Below are 14,873 nucleotides of genomic sequence, written 5' to 3'. Positions count from 1 at the left end.
TGACTGCGATGTGGAAGTATAAGTAAATGCTTTCCCTCCCAAGTTGCTTTTAGTCATGATGCTTATCATAGCAATAGAAACCCTGACTGAGACAGCCGAACTCAGAAGGCAGTATCTACAGTTCAAGTCTGAACCTGAAGTGATGGGGTAGCCCCAATCCAAAGGCTGAAGGCTCAATACCTAGGAAGAGCCCAAAGGCAAGAAAATAGCCAATGTCCCAAGGAGTTTCACTAGGAGGACCTCCCCTTATGTAGAAGGTTGAACTTATTCTATTGAGGTCTTCAACAGTTGAGGGTGGTCGAGTCACAACAGGGGAGGCAACCATGTTTACTTCCTGTTTGGATTTAAATATTAATGCCACTCGGAAACACCTCACAAAAAACCAAGGAGGATTGTCCAAATTCTGAGCAGTCTGTGGTCTAGTCATTCTGACCCACAAAATTAGCCATTATGTGCTCACAGGGAAGTGTAACATTGGCGGAAACAGGCGATATGGGGTCAAGTCCCACCAACAGCCACTTGAGATAATTTTAAAGATAACCTGAAGAACTGCCTGTAAAACACACATTGTTTTACAAATATGCTTTTGGGAGAATAGAATTTTTTAGCACTTATCAATTAAATAAAAAACCAGAGCCAGGTGGTGGTGGTGCACGCCTTTAATCCCAGCACTCTGAAGGCAGAGGCAGGCAGACGTCTGTGAGTTCAAGGTCAGCCAGGTCTACAAGAGCTAGTTCCAGGTCTGGCTCCAAAGCTACAGAGAAATCCTTTCTTAATAAAACAAAACAAAACAAAAAAAAAACAGTCCTATTAAATAATCTATATAGTATGGAAAACTCACAATTCTTTCCTCAACACTGCCCTGAGCTTTGATATAATTCACTTCATTTTGAATATGTCCTATGCTGCATAAAATAATCTTCTGTGGCTGGCCTTTTACTGAAATAAAGACAAGTGAGGAGAGAGAGGAAGAAGAATAAAAGTAAGTCAACAAATAAATCCAAGGCCAGTTTTGTCTCCAGGGCACAGCATTTGCAGCACCCGTCCTCTGCTCTGGGGGTTACAGAGACCCATGTATGCTCATTAGCCCTAAGCAGTAGTCCTGCCAGCATTAGACATTTTGTCATTATGTGCAGTTTGCTGCTAAACCTCATTAGCTGAAGAAACCTAGCAGACACTTTGTCCATCTCAATTCCAAAGCGAATGCTACACCACAGTGCTGTCTCCCTGGAGCTAAGGAACAGGCCGCACAGTGAAGAGGCACACTCAGCCGTTGATGAAGGCCATCTGACATTCCCAGGTAGGGCCAAGGCAACAACCTGGAATGCCCAATAGAAACAAGAGGAAAGTCAAATAGGAGTATCAGAAATAACAGTGTCAAGCATAATTATAAGGTTAAAACTGGTTTAAGATTAGAGCTAGCCAGGGAGAAAGAGCCTGAAGGGCCTGTTTATTTATATATTAGATTAGTGATTCGCTACAATTTCGTGTAAAAGTAAAAAGAGAATTTTAAAAAGTATCTGTGGATCTCAGCTGCAGTTCCAGTGTCTGAAAGAACAGAGCAGGCCAGGCTTGCTGATGCTTCTTCCAGGGATGCAAATACCTTACAGGAGAATACCAGCAACCTTGACATAGAAAACTGATTTTTAAAACAGTTTTTACCTCTTTCAAAAGTACTTTCTGTCACTTGATGGTTCTACATACTTATCTTAAATGACAGAACTAAAGGTCTTACCTCCATCCCGGAAACAACAATAAAGCAGCTCCACAGGCCCAGGCTGGAGAGCCCAACCCATGCTATTCACAGCTGTGATTATATGGAAGGGAAGGACAAATATTGAGAAACCAAGAGGACAACTACAGGAAAGACCAACCCCAGGAAACATGTGTAAATGGGGATGGGAGGGGGAAGCAGCTGGAAGTGCCAGTTCAAAGTCTAGTCATTTCATTCTTGGGTTTTGTGTGAGGCACTTCATGTGAGTACAACGAAAGAAGATCCCTAACGGTAGACAAGGGAGCCAGGGTTTAGAAGCACAAGGTCAAAAAGCACCAAGTACAGCAGACAGGCTTGTTCTGGGTGCTCTCCTCTGTGTGCCTATACTGACCGGCTCAGTTCTCTGGCGTCTGAGTTAAAACTGTTGGGTTCTCTTGTAACAAAGCGGAAGAGGTGGAAGAATTCTGTGCAAGAGGTGAAATAGGAAAAGAGTTTGGAGAACATTTTGTTTTTAGGGGAGAAGACACTCAAACACATCTGCAGAATCAGGTAAGTCTGTAAACTGAAGAAAGCTAGAAATCTGAAGAAAAGAATATCTAGACAAGGATGGTGGCACACACCTCAAATATCAGCACTTGGGAGGCAGAAGCAGGGACTCTCTGAGTTTGAGGCCAGCCTGGTCTATAGAGTGAGTTTCAGAACAGGCAGGATTACACAGGGAACCCTGCCACTAGCCACTATATATATAAAGAAAAAACTCCATATGGAACAGGTTACAGATGGAGGGAAGGGTCAATGAGGTACTTACTGCCAAATGATGACCTTAGTTAGACTCACAGGAAACCTTGTGGAGCAAGGACTGTGAACCTAATCCTACAAATTGTACTCCAAGTTTCACATGAGCACCATGGTACATGTGCCCTCTTGCAAGAAATGAATGTAGCTTAAAAATCTTTAAAGTTGGATGAAAGTAGGGCAAGCTAATTCCTGGTGGAGGGGCTTTCCCAGCCTTGGGAGAACTAAAAGAACCCTGCAGTCATGCTAGGGGCAGGACCTCAGAGCACACTAGGATTTAGTGGTCCTCTTTGACTTTTATTTTACAAACCTTTCTGAGAACTTAAAGGTCAACCTTTCACATTTAATAATTTTAACTTAAGAAGTATAAAGAAGGGCTCATGTTGTGCAACATTTAATTCATATTCTTGGGGAGGACTTCATAGTCTTTCAGTCCCCAACACACAACATGATGAGAAGAGTCATGACCAGCATCCATTGTCCCTTAAAACTCATCTTTACACATAATCACAGGGTCCCACAATTGAAAGACCTTTGTAAACAAGGATGGGAAATATGACAGCCAAAACCAAGATAAATAAAATATAAATATTTGCTGAAAATTCATGAAGATTCGTAAAATCATAGGAAAATCATATGAGCTATATGAATATGCAGATTTCTAGGTTCCAAACAATTTCCAAAAAATATTATTAAGCATTAAATTTGGGCATTTATAACTCAATATTTATGAGCAGAATATGCAAAGATAATGCAATCTGAGAAAGGACAATGAACAAGTCATATCTGAGCCAAATCATAACTATCAATAAGCAGAGTTAACATTTTAGGTAACTAAAACCATAGTTTAAAAATCTGCCTGAATTAAAAAAATGGTTCACATATGTATGAGTACCATCTTAATCACACAGAGATTTAAGAAAACTGACAGATAAAATAATAAACAAAGTTTAACATTCCCTACAAGAATAATGTTCTCCACTTCATGAGGGTGGGGCTTCCTCATTATTACTTGCAATTCTTTACCAAGTCAAAGCTTCCCTCATCATTTGCAAGACACCAACAACATGAAATACAAAAATATTATCAACTTATAAGAAGTAACGGGCAGAGAGCTAAAAGTAAACAGGACACTTTCCAGTTCTGAGGATCACAAAGACACCCAGAAAGTACGTTGGTTTTATAGTCTACGAGTTGACAGTATTTACTCCCTCGCTACACAGACACTGTTATTACTGGTGTGAGGAAGCAGGCATGCTGCTTAGGACACACATGCAGTTTAGGAGGTTTATCACAGGGGTAATGAGGAAGATGAGAATGCAGGACAATGACGTCAAATTCACATTTCCCACCACAGCCCAGAAGGCCCCACACAAGCACACCTAGAGTACAGCCCAGTGTCTGCTACCTTTGTAACCTGAGAGATACCATGTTTCTTTCAATTTCCATGCCAATTTCATGACTTAAAAATTAAAGGCTCTACCCAAAGTCTTCATAGTCTCTAACGCCTATTACTGTGATATACGCAATGAACCTAAGGCCTCTGTATATGATTATGAATTTTCTTAATGAAAGTAGAAAAAGAATTCCCCTTCTGTTATAGAGATGAGCAGCTTAATGGCTTATGCAGGCACTTAAAAAGAGAGAAAGAGAAAAATGGAGCCAAAACCCCATCTCCAATTCTAGGTCTGCAACAATACATTGTGGGGAAGTTTACTGAGGGAGGCTTTCATTCGCAAAAAACTATAGATGTAAATTGTTTTATTATCTCTTTCCTTGTTTTCAGGAGCTATCTAGTATAAAATGTTCTATTTAGGAATAGAGAACTATTGAGTAAATAGAAATCATCTGATGAAAAGCAAGTCTCATCAATAGTTTTAAAATGCTATAACAGCATTTGTTTGTTTATTTATTATTTATTTATTTATTTATTTATTTTAACAGCAATAAGTATCAGATTGTGGTTGGTTCCTATTAGGACCAACTTGTAGGGTAGAAATGGTCAACAGTTATCTGGTAAGGGACACCTGATATGATGGTTAATCTTCATGCTAACTTGGCCTGTTTTGGAATCACCCAGGAGACACACCCTGACAACACTGCAGGTGTTTCCAGGGAGGGCTAACTGGGGAGAGAAGATCCAGCCTGAGTGTGCTTAGTACCATCAGATGGGAGGAGTCCAAGACAAAATAAGAACAAAAGCGAAGAAAACTGAAATTAGTCTTCATAAATGAACGAAATGTGACCAGACACCTGACATGTCGCCACAGCTAGGACAATCTTGCTGCCACACCGCCCTCTGCAATGGACGGCACCCTCAGACTGTGAGCCAAGGTTAACTGCGTCTCCCTTCAGCTGCTTTTGTCCTTTACTTTGCCACATAAACACAAAAAGAAACTGGTGCGCTTGCTACAGAGTCAAATGCAAAAGCATTACACAGATGTTTAAAGTACTTTATAAAAATCACTAGTAATTGAGTATCAAACATATGTTAATGATTATAAAATCACTATCCAATAAAGATATAACCACAAAATGACATTTACATATATCTACATATTTGTAAATAACATTTTCTCTCAGACTTATCAATATTTTTCTTGTCTCTTAAATATGCAATTTGAAATAAAAGTAAAAATAATACTTATTTAGCTCTTACAATGCATCACACATTTTCTTACATGTCCATACATTGTCATTTGTGACACCGTAGTCAGGAGTTGTCATTTCTATATAACAGACAAGGAAAGGCTTAGAGAGATTAAATTGTTTAAGGACATAGTTGAAAATGGAAGAGGTGGACTAGGTTTATATGATACAAAGACCACACTGCATCACTTCTGCAAGTGCGTATGTGTGTGTGTGTGTGTGTTTGTGTGCGCGCGCGTGCACACACACTCAGTGCTTAATCTTCAAGAAGATACTTCATAAAGAATTTACAGTATTTTTTGAGACAAGATTGTAGTCAGTTTGAATATATTAAGTGATTAACTCCAAAAGGAAAAAAAAACATTTCCTTTGACACACACACACACACACACTCAGTGCTTAATCTTCAGGAAGATAATTCAAAGAGAATTTAAGGTATTTTTTGAGACAAGATTGTAGTCAGTTTGAACATATAAGTAATTGACTCCAAAACGAAAATAAAAATGAAGAAAGAAACCATTTCCTTCGGTGTCACTTAACCAAGAAGGATTCCAGATTTGTGTTCTCAACTTCACTCTCCCTGTGTCTTCTATTCTCTGTCTGTTGTGTGATTCTGAATCTGTGCCTGCCTGAAGGCTGTCTTGTGAACTGCTGTGTCTGTCTGTGTCTATGTATGACTGTGTTCCTAACAAAGGGCTTCCCTCTGTGTGTGTGTGTGTGTGTGTGTGTGTGTCTAACAAAGGGCTTCCGTGTGTGTGTGTGTGTGTGTGTGTGTGTGTGTGTGTGCATGTGCGCACTACAAAGGACTTCGCCCTGTCTTTATGAATAGTACAGAAAGCATAATGTTGGGGGAAGAATGTGATATTTTACAGAAATATTTAACAGAGTTTTATAAGGGATAAAGTCACTGACTCCAAAGGACCCAGGAAACAAACAGTATTCCAAACACTATTGTTTATCAAGCAGTATCCAAATGTGTTCAACATTATCCATTTATGATAGATATTCATTCACTTTGGAAGGTTGCTTTCAACTTCTGTGTTTGCTGCTTTCAGCAGATGATGCACATTCATCACCATGGACCTGCGGCATAGGGAGAGCTCATAATTTAAGATAATAACGGTGCATGAGCTTAGGCTGTAAAAGCTGATGACAAGGGAAACCCAAGGCAAGTAAGGCTGAGTGTTAAATTGTTCTAAAAATAAGTTACACAAACAGGTTGAGGCCTTTAATCCCAGCAATCAGGAGGCAGAGGAGGCAGGTGGATCTCTCTGAGTTTGAGTCCAGCCTGGTCTACAAGAGCTAGTTCCAGGATAGGTTTCAAAGCTACAGAGAAACCCTGTCTCGAAAAACCAAAAATAAATAAATAAATAAAAAAGTAAAGAAAGAAGGAAAAGAATTACAAGGCAAAAATAAAGGAGGGTAGAGGAAAGTTCCAGGTAAAGCTAATAAATTTATTCATAAGTAGAGGCCAAAAAACTGTGAACCAATTTCACCTTGTGTAAAGATCAAAGAGTTTTAGCTTGCTCAAAGTTGTTGACAACAAGTGTGGCTACATACTTTGACCTAAGTTGTGGCTACTTGGTGTTTTGGACATTTGGTCCAAACAGGTAGTTCCACTCCACCCTGACCAAAGGTCAAAGAATTCTATCATATTTCTGTTCCTTCTTTTGAATTAGGAGGTTTGACCTAGGAAGTGACTGCCTTCAGGACACTTGGTCTAGGGTGGGCTCACTACCTAAACAATAAAATGCTTTTCTCAAAAATTAAGGACTTGATGTCTCAAGTACTGAAGCAAATAACTGTTCTAGTTGTCCTTTGTATCATGTTAAAACAGTCTTTTGCTCCCTCTGTCCCCCGCATTGTATTGGGGGTATAAAAGTGTATAAAAAATTAAATGTGGGCAGATTTCGGTACTCACTGGAACCCTCCCGGTACTATCCTATGTTTCTGGTTTATTATTTTCACTCACGTCTTTATTCCCTTTATTTTTCTAATCCCCATGTACTACCCTAGTAAGTGGTAGGTATCCTTGTTGAAGCCAGTCTCCAACACATGAGGACACTCACTGCTGTTGAAATGATCATTAAGATAGTACCAGTGTAATGGTATAAATAACCCCCCCCCGCCCCCGCTTGAGGGGTGGCAGCAGGTGTCAGGCAGGAAGCCACATGGTGGGTGAGAGACCTAGGCGGGTCAGTCTGTCCCCCAAGGAGCAGAGTCAGGTGAGAGACAGAGACATGGATAGGCACGCCATGCAGAGTGAGGTTGGATATTTATTTAGTCGGTTAAGGAAGGGAAGGGGAAAGAGGAGAGGAAGGGAGAAGGGGGACAAGGAGAAAGGCAGAAAGAGACAGAGAGAGAGAGAGAGAGAGAGAGAGAGAGAGAGAGAGAGAGAGAGGAGGGGAGAGAGGAGAAGGAGGGAGAAGGGAGAGAGACACAAGCTGCCTTTTGGTGGGGAGAGACCAAGAAGGAAGGGGAGAGCTCAGACTGGAAGCTGAAGGAAGAGGGGGGCGGGGTTTGTCTCTTAAAGGAACAGGACAGACCATTATAGCCAGGCCTACTACTCACTGTGTATCTTTACTTTGGACCATACATCTTGCTTTCTTAGTTGAATCTGTTTTCCCTTTTATATTTCATCCATGACTAAAAGAAATCATCTTACACATGAAATATTTTATTATATATCATGCTTATTACCGAGACTTAATTTTAATAAGTTCAGCAGGTTAATTAGAGTGATGTTATTAAAAGCTCTCTTTAAACATGCAATTCAACTTTCTTAGTTCCTAAGTTTTTGATCAAAATACTTAGTTTTTTAATAGGCTCTGTTACAAATAGTGTTGACAAGAGAGTCATACTTCCTTTGAGAGTAGAGAGAATTACCTAAGGCTAACTCCTGCATGTCTGTGGCATAGCCAGTCTGGGTTTTCAGTAACACTGTGGATGCCTTGACTATTTTAGTCTACTTTATTATGATAATCATAATAATTTCTGTGCTCTATTAAACTTTACTCCCACACATACAGGTAAATAAATTTAGATTTTTGGTCCCACAGGAACACCTTATTATTTTTTTTATTTTTCTTTATTTTTTGCCAAGCTAATTGAGTTAGCTTGTTTTGTTTCTTTGAAGAAGAAATTATGTCTAAAGCTGGTTAACTATTTGAGGTCATATTGATGAACCAACACAAAGAAAAGTGCAAATATTCCTAAATCATCCACGATCAATAAATCTTTAAAAAATATATTTATAAAAATAGTCTTGTCAAAGAACCTAAAAGGAAAAATAGCTCTAAATAATGTGGGAGAAGTGTTATATAACTTACATACTAAATTATGAGACTAGATAGTCTTTTAAAAAATTGTTATTCATGTGCATTGGTGTTTTGTCTGCATGCATATCTGTATGAGGGTGTCAGGTACACTGGAACTAGAGCTACAGAAAGCTGCCATGTGGGCGCTAAGAACTGAACCCGGGTCCTCTGGAAGAACAGTCAATGCTCTTAACTACTGAGTCATCTCTCCAACCCCATAACCTTTTTTTTTTTATTTATTTTTTTTTTTTGCGGGACAGCAAACTCAGTTTTCTGGACAGATGGCCTTTTGGCCATGTAACTGCTCCTTAACACTCAACAAAAATTACTCAAAGTTTACTGAAAACCTAGACCACAGAAGACAGTAATAGAAGTGCTGGAAGGGAGAGTCTCCTGTCAAATCTTGCCAAACAATTCTAGATTTGAAGGTGACGCCCACAATGCTGGCCATGAGCGCAGACCCACTACCAAGAATGGAAACTGAAAGGGCACTCTGCAGATACACAGTACAGGAGGAAAAGTGAGAACGGCACCGAGATTGAGTGTCCAGCTCCACAGGGAGCTAGTCGGCTATGCAGCAGGACATTTCCTCCACACATTAAACACATAGGCTTCTACTGCCCCCAGGCCAGCTAGAAGCTCCAGCAAAGAGCACTCTTAATGTTCCTGCATCTCCCAAGGGCAGAGGGATGTGGGTCTGGATTGCTTCCTAGCAGACACTTGGCTCATGAGAACAAGGCTAGCCAGGAAAAACCTCCCAATTACATTCTCTACTTCTTATTGGGGAGGAGACTACTTAATGTCTGACAATAATCGGCACATTTATTGTACTATAAACAATCAGCTAATGAATCACTCCAGGCACACAGCAAAATAACTACTAGGAAGAAACGGGAACACCACATTAATGAAAAGTACAAAATTATCCTGGAAATTATGCTTAGTGAAATGATCAAGAAGCAGAAGAATGATTATTGTGTGATTCTGCCTACAGTATTTGCCTATAATAGACAAATTCAGAGACAGAAAGTATAACAGGGCTTACAAGGTGGAGGGAGGGGGAGCTGTCATTAAATGAGTTTTTGTTGGAGATTAAGATTATTAGAAAAGGTTTTAGCATGGACAGTGGTTGGTGATGGCTATAAAATATTGCCAATGTATTTAAAACCAACACGCTATTTGCTTTATAAATGGTTAAAATGATGAACATTGATGAATATTTACTCCACTTAGAAGCGTATGTTAAAAATTACTCAGTAAATGATGGCAACTAGAGATTAAACATGCAAAGAAAGAGGTTGGATTCCTGCCTCATATCAGATATAAAAATTCAGGAAAAATGGACAACACACCTAAATTTAAGGGATAGTACTGCAGAATTCTTAGAAGAAAAGGTAGCATAAGCTACAATGTTGTAATTTTGAACTAGGTAATGGCTTTTAGACATGACACTAAAAGCAAAAGTAATCAAAGAAAAACTGGGCTTCATCAAAATTTAAAATTTCTATGCTTCAAATGACAAGAAAGTGGAATGATAGTTTACCAAATGGGAGAAAATGTTTGCAGTCATAGAAAGGAATCATCTGGGACACAGAGAATTTTGGTAAGTCAACTGCTAGCAAACACATGAAAATATGATTATTTTTTGCAACCAGGGGTATGAGAATCAAACACAGTTAGGTACAGCTTCACCACCCCTGCTACCTTAGAGCTAAGGAAATAAACATTAGTACAAATGGAGAATGAAAACCCTCGCACACTGAAGGAAATGCAGAATAGTGTAGTCACACAGAAGCCAGTCTGGCAATTCCCCGAGAGTTCAGCTGCAGCTTAGCATATGATCCAGCAATCCCACTCTTAGCTATATCCAAGAGAAATGAAGGCATGTGTAACACAGGGACTGTACTGGGAGGCTGGCGGCAGGATTATTCATAATGGCCGAAGCTTAGAAACAATTCACATGCTCATAAACAAAATATACCGTAAACCTAGAGTGGCATGTTGTTCTACCATGAAGAGAATGGAGTGCTGTTAAGAACTGCCACTGGTATAAATCTTAAAAATGTTATGATGGGAAAAAATGCCAGTCACTAAATATTACAGATCACACAAATAAGCCAAGGTACAGAGGTGGGGAACACTGCGAGGGACAATGACTAAAAGTGCAGGGGTTGGGTTTTTTCTTTTTTTTGAGCAATAAAAAAGTAAAATCGATTTTAGTACATACAGTGCAAAAACTACTGAACTACACACTTTTGTGAATTGTATGAAGTACAAATTATGTGTTAAGCTGTTACAAAAATACTTTAAATGATATTATTAGTGTTTTGAAAAGTAATTTTAGAGAAAGGTCAAGAAACACAAAATCCTTCTTTATTCATTAGAAGACTTTAAATTATCCATTAAAAAATCGTGGTATGAGGGAAAAGGTGCCCCAGACAGATGGTTCCAAAAGACTCTGAAAACAGGTAAGGCAGCAGGCTGGACTGCCCAGATATCTGAGTCTGAATACTGGCATTCAAGTGGGATTCTGAGACCCTGCACTCTTCAGTCTGGGTCCTGGAGAGGTTGGTGGTCTAAAGAAACAGATAGACACAACCAAGAGAACAAAAGAAAACATTCTTTCTCACTGTAGGAGCAGGGCACAAAAACAGTGACCACCATGCAGAGTCTAGTCCTAGTTTCTCAACAGAGGCACCATTTGCCTACCCACGGTTCTGTACAAATTCCTATCTAAGGGTAGTTAAGCATACCTACAGTGGCTTCAGAGTGTAGCAAATCTATTAAACCCCTGCTCCATGAAGTAGAGAGCCACATAGAAGGTAGATTCATCTATCAGCTGGGCCTAGTGACATAGGAGACTTAACACACAGTCAACAGTTTTGAACTGGCAGAATTTCTCATCTGAAACTACGGAAGCCATCGACCAGGAATTCTTCGTATATGAAAACAAACAAATCCTACACTCAGTACTGAAGGCAACATAAAAATGTTCTCTGACAAATGGAAACTATGAAACTGGCTGCTGGAAGAGCTACCCACAGATAATGTAAAGACGCTTCTGAAACAGAAAACAACACTGGAAGGAAATAACAAAGAGAAGGTAGAGTGAGGTAAGCACAGTGCGCTGTCCTTCACTTTGATGAATTTCTTTAATTAGACTGGTAGGTGAATAGAAATTATAACAACTGGACCTGTTGTTCAATGACCAGAGGGGAAATAGTGAAATCTTCACACCCAACAGCATGTCCTTTACAAGACAATGGTAAAATAAACTACGGTATAGTCATCCCGTGGAGTATAACTCAGCCATAAAAAGGAGCAAACCATAGATACATTTAACTACTGGCTGCCCTTACAGAAGAGTTGCGTGATATTTTGATTGTGTTCTGACAAATGAGGCTTGCATGGAGTCAGAGGGTAGAGCTAGCCATTAGCTTACCAAAATTAACCAAAGAGGTTTGGAGGACTATAGACAGATAGGAAAGAGGAAGTAATAAGGTGGGACTGAGAGAGGATCCCTTTTGGAGGAAGAAACAGAAGAGGTAGAAAGTCACTGGTGGCTGCTCCCCTGCTTCTCTGATCTTTCAGTTTCTTACCCCAATATCTACTCCCAACTTTTTACTGAGAAAAAATAATTAGTTAAGGCTTCACAGAAGTGTTAAGCTATACACTAAGTGAGAAAAGACAATCTTCAAATTGACAGCTATATTCAATTATTTAAGAGTCTTGAAGTGAAAAAAAATATAAATCATAAAAGAGAACACATTGGTAGCAAAAGAAGCAAGCATGGCTCTAAGATGGACGTCTTTGTGGTGACATTAACCGTACAGTGATACCGAGCTACATGTGGTTCATAGATGTAGCATTACAAATGTGTGTGAGAGCAACTGGTTCAACGAAAGCTTGCACCGAGGCTAGTTTTCCATTTTTCATACTGTTTAATAAAATACACAGGCACTGAGGGTAGGTTTCTGGAAACTCTGGGTTCTCTGTAACTTCTTGTGGGAGGGTTGAGGAAGGATTCCTAGGAACTTTCTCTGTAATTTCCTGTGGCCTTTTATTTCTTTCAAATTAAAGAGCTATTTTTTATTCAATCAACAGCTAAAAATTTTGACTACTTAAACGTGTGCATGGCTGACACTCGGTAGGAGTCATGGGCAAGGGTACCTGAGCGTCTTTCCTGCGTGGCACTGCTATTCACTGTTGGGTTACTAAGCACATCTCTTTAGCTCCATGGGAACAGAGGCTCAGCTTCATTTCCATAAAACTTGCCAAAGCACCTCTCCCTTTGAAGGTCTTATTCGGCATTCTTTTCCTGCACGGAACTCTACCTGTGTGTCTACTACATTTCCAAGTTCTGTGGCCTCTGGAGACTTGTGAAAGCCAGAGGCAGACCGGAGACCTCCTGACACACCTTCCGTTCACAGCAGATTTCTCCCTTCAGGCATCATCTGTATTTCAGAGATATACAAACTACTCTGTTTACCTTCACAATATCCGGCAGAGCTTGGAGCACTTGGTCAATCCCAAGAGACTCTTTACTCACGAGTTTCAACATGGCCAGTCACAACCCAGCCACAAAACAAGACAAACAGAGGGCTGAGGATCTGGTGCATTTCTGACCCCCATGTCTCACGCACTCGGCCCCAGCAATGGATACAGGCATGTCAGGCACGTTATCACGGTTAAAAAGCAGCACAAGAGGACTGACGTTACAGCCAGGCTGCCGAGGAGACGGCAATCCTAGTTTCCAGCAGTTTTCTGCTGGGAATCCTCATCCTCCCTCACAGAAACTCGGGTTAGTGCAGGACAGACACACGCTTCTCATGCTGCAGGAGAGGAGCCCCAGCCTTCACCCCAGAGAACTTCTCTTAGCTGAGAAGTGGCTGCATCTAGAAGGCTTGCCATGCATAGCCCTCCAGCAAAATTAGCAAATAATTCTGATATAAATAGTTAGCAGGAAACACTCTCTCCAGTTTACTCTTACTGTCCTGTGCTCTGAACAAACTTTCTTGAGTAGGAGAGAAAGAACTGCAAGTATTTTGTGTCCTGTAATTCACAGACCGCCTGCAACCTGTCCGACGTATGTCAAGCACCAGAAAAGGAGTACTTTTGCTAGTCACACGCCTATAACAGGATTTGTAGTTCTATCTCCTCCTACACCTCAAGTGAAGAAAAGGCTTAATATATTGTCACCCTGGAGAAGTAGGTCAAGCTCGTGAATTACCGTGTAAATGACAGTCTGGATGTACACACAGTCTGGCAACAGCGGAGTCCCGGCACTCTGCTCTTTAGATAGACTCCTCATTTTATACTTCTTAAGTAAACCTGAACATCTCACATGGTACAGGCTGTACACTGGCAGGACACACTGGCATAAGATAAATGTCAATCTTTAACCTTACAAAGGATAATAGGCCAGTGAAATTTCTTACTTCATATTAACACAAAGCTTTTTAAAAAATTTTAACATTCATTCATTTTTCTTTTGTGTGTGTATATGTGTGCATATGTGCATTTTTTAAAAATAAGCATTTGGATTTGTAAGCATATCAACAGCAAGTGCTGGTGCCACTTTTATTAAATGCATGCTAACTGCTTGGAAACCCAGGCACACACTCAGGTTCATTTCCTTTCTCCTCAGGCAGTTCCCACAATCTACAACATTTTCATTTTAACAGTTCTCATTACTGGTATCATTTAATAGTTGAGGGTTTGCTCAAGTCAACATCAATCTTGCTGATACTGCAAACACTTTAGCGTGTGTTGACACAACACAGTCTAAATCCACGGCTGGTAAACATGAGAATTTAAAAACCATCCCTTCCCAGAACATGGCACAATGTGCTAAGAGCAGCTCTCTCCAGGTACCCAGTCCTGTCGGGAAGACACAGGAGGAGACATCAAGCACAGGAACTCCCACTCCCATGGCCTCCTACTCCCTTCTGTGACCGCCTACTTCCTCTCTCCCATGGCCCCCTACTCCCTTCTGTGACTGCCTACTTCCTCTCTCCCATGGCCCCCTACTCCCTTCTGTGACCGCCTACTTCCTCTCTCCCATGGCCTCCTACTCCCTTCTGTGACCGCCCACTTCCTCTCTCCCATGGCCCCCTACTCCCTTCTGTGACTGCCCACTTCCTCTCTCCCATGGCCCCCTACTCCCTTCTGTGACCGCCTACTTCCTCTCTCCCATGGCCCCCTACTCCCTTCTGTGACCGCCCACTTCCTCTCTCCCATGGCCCCCTACTCCCTTCTGTGACCGCCCACTTCCTCTCTCCCATGGCCTCCTACTCCCTTCTGTGACCGCCCACTTCCTCTCTCCCATGGCCCCCTACTCCCTTCCACAGCACACTGCTATCCTCCTGCAAACACATGCACCACATCCATGATGCCTG

At 40.8% G+C, this 14,873-nt stretch overlaps 1 protein-coding gene across 4 annotated transcripts in view; it reads right to left on the bottom strand.

The window, feature by feature from the left end:
- The window catches only part of Phkb (phosphorylase kinase regulatory subunit beta), a 179,126-nt gene that overhangs the window by 57,634 nt on the left and 106,619 nt on the right, over positions 1-14,873 (bottom strand). The gene's annotated exons all lie outside the window — the stretch shown is intronic.

Source organism: Myodes glareolus, chromosome 22 (genome assembly GCF_982192425.1).
Source record: "Myodes glareolus chromosome 22, mMyoGla1.1, whole genome shotgun sequence".
Classification (NCBI taxonomy): domain Eukaryota; kingdom Metazoa; phylum Chordata; class Mammalia; order Rodentia; family Cricetidae; genus Myodes; species Myodes glareolus.
This window is presented reverse-complemented; position numbering and strand designations above follow the sequence as displayed.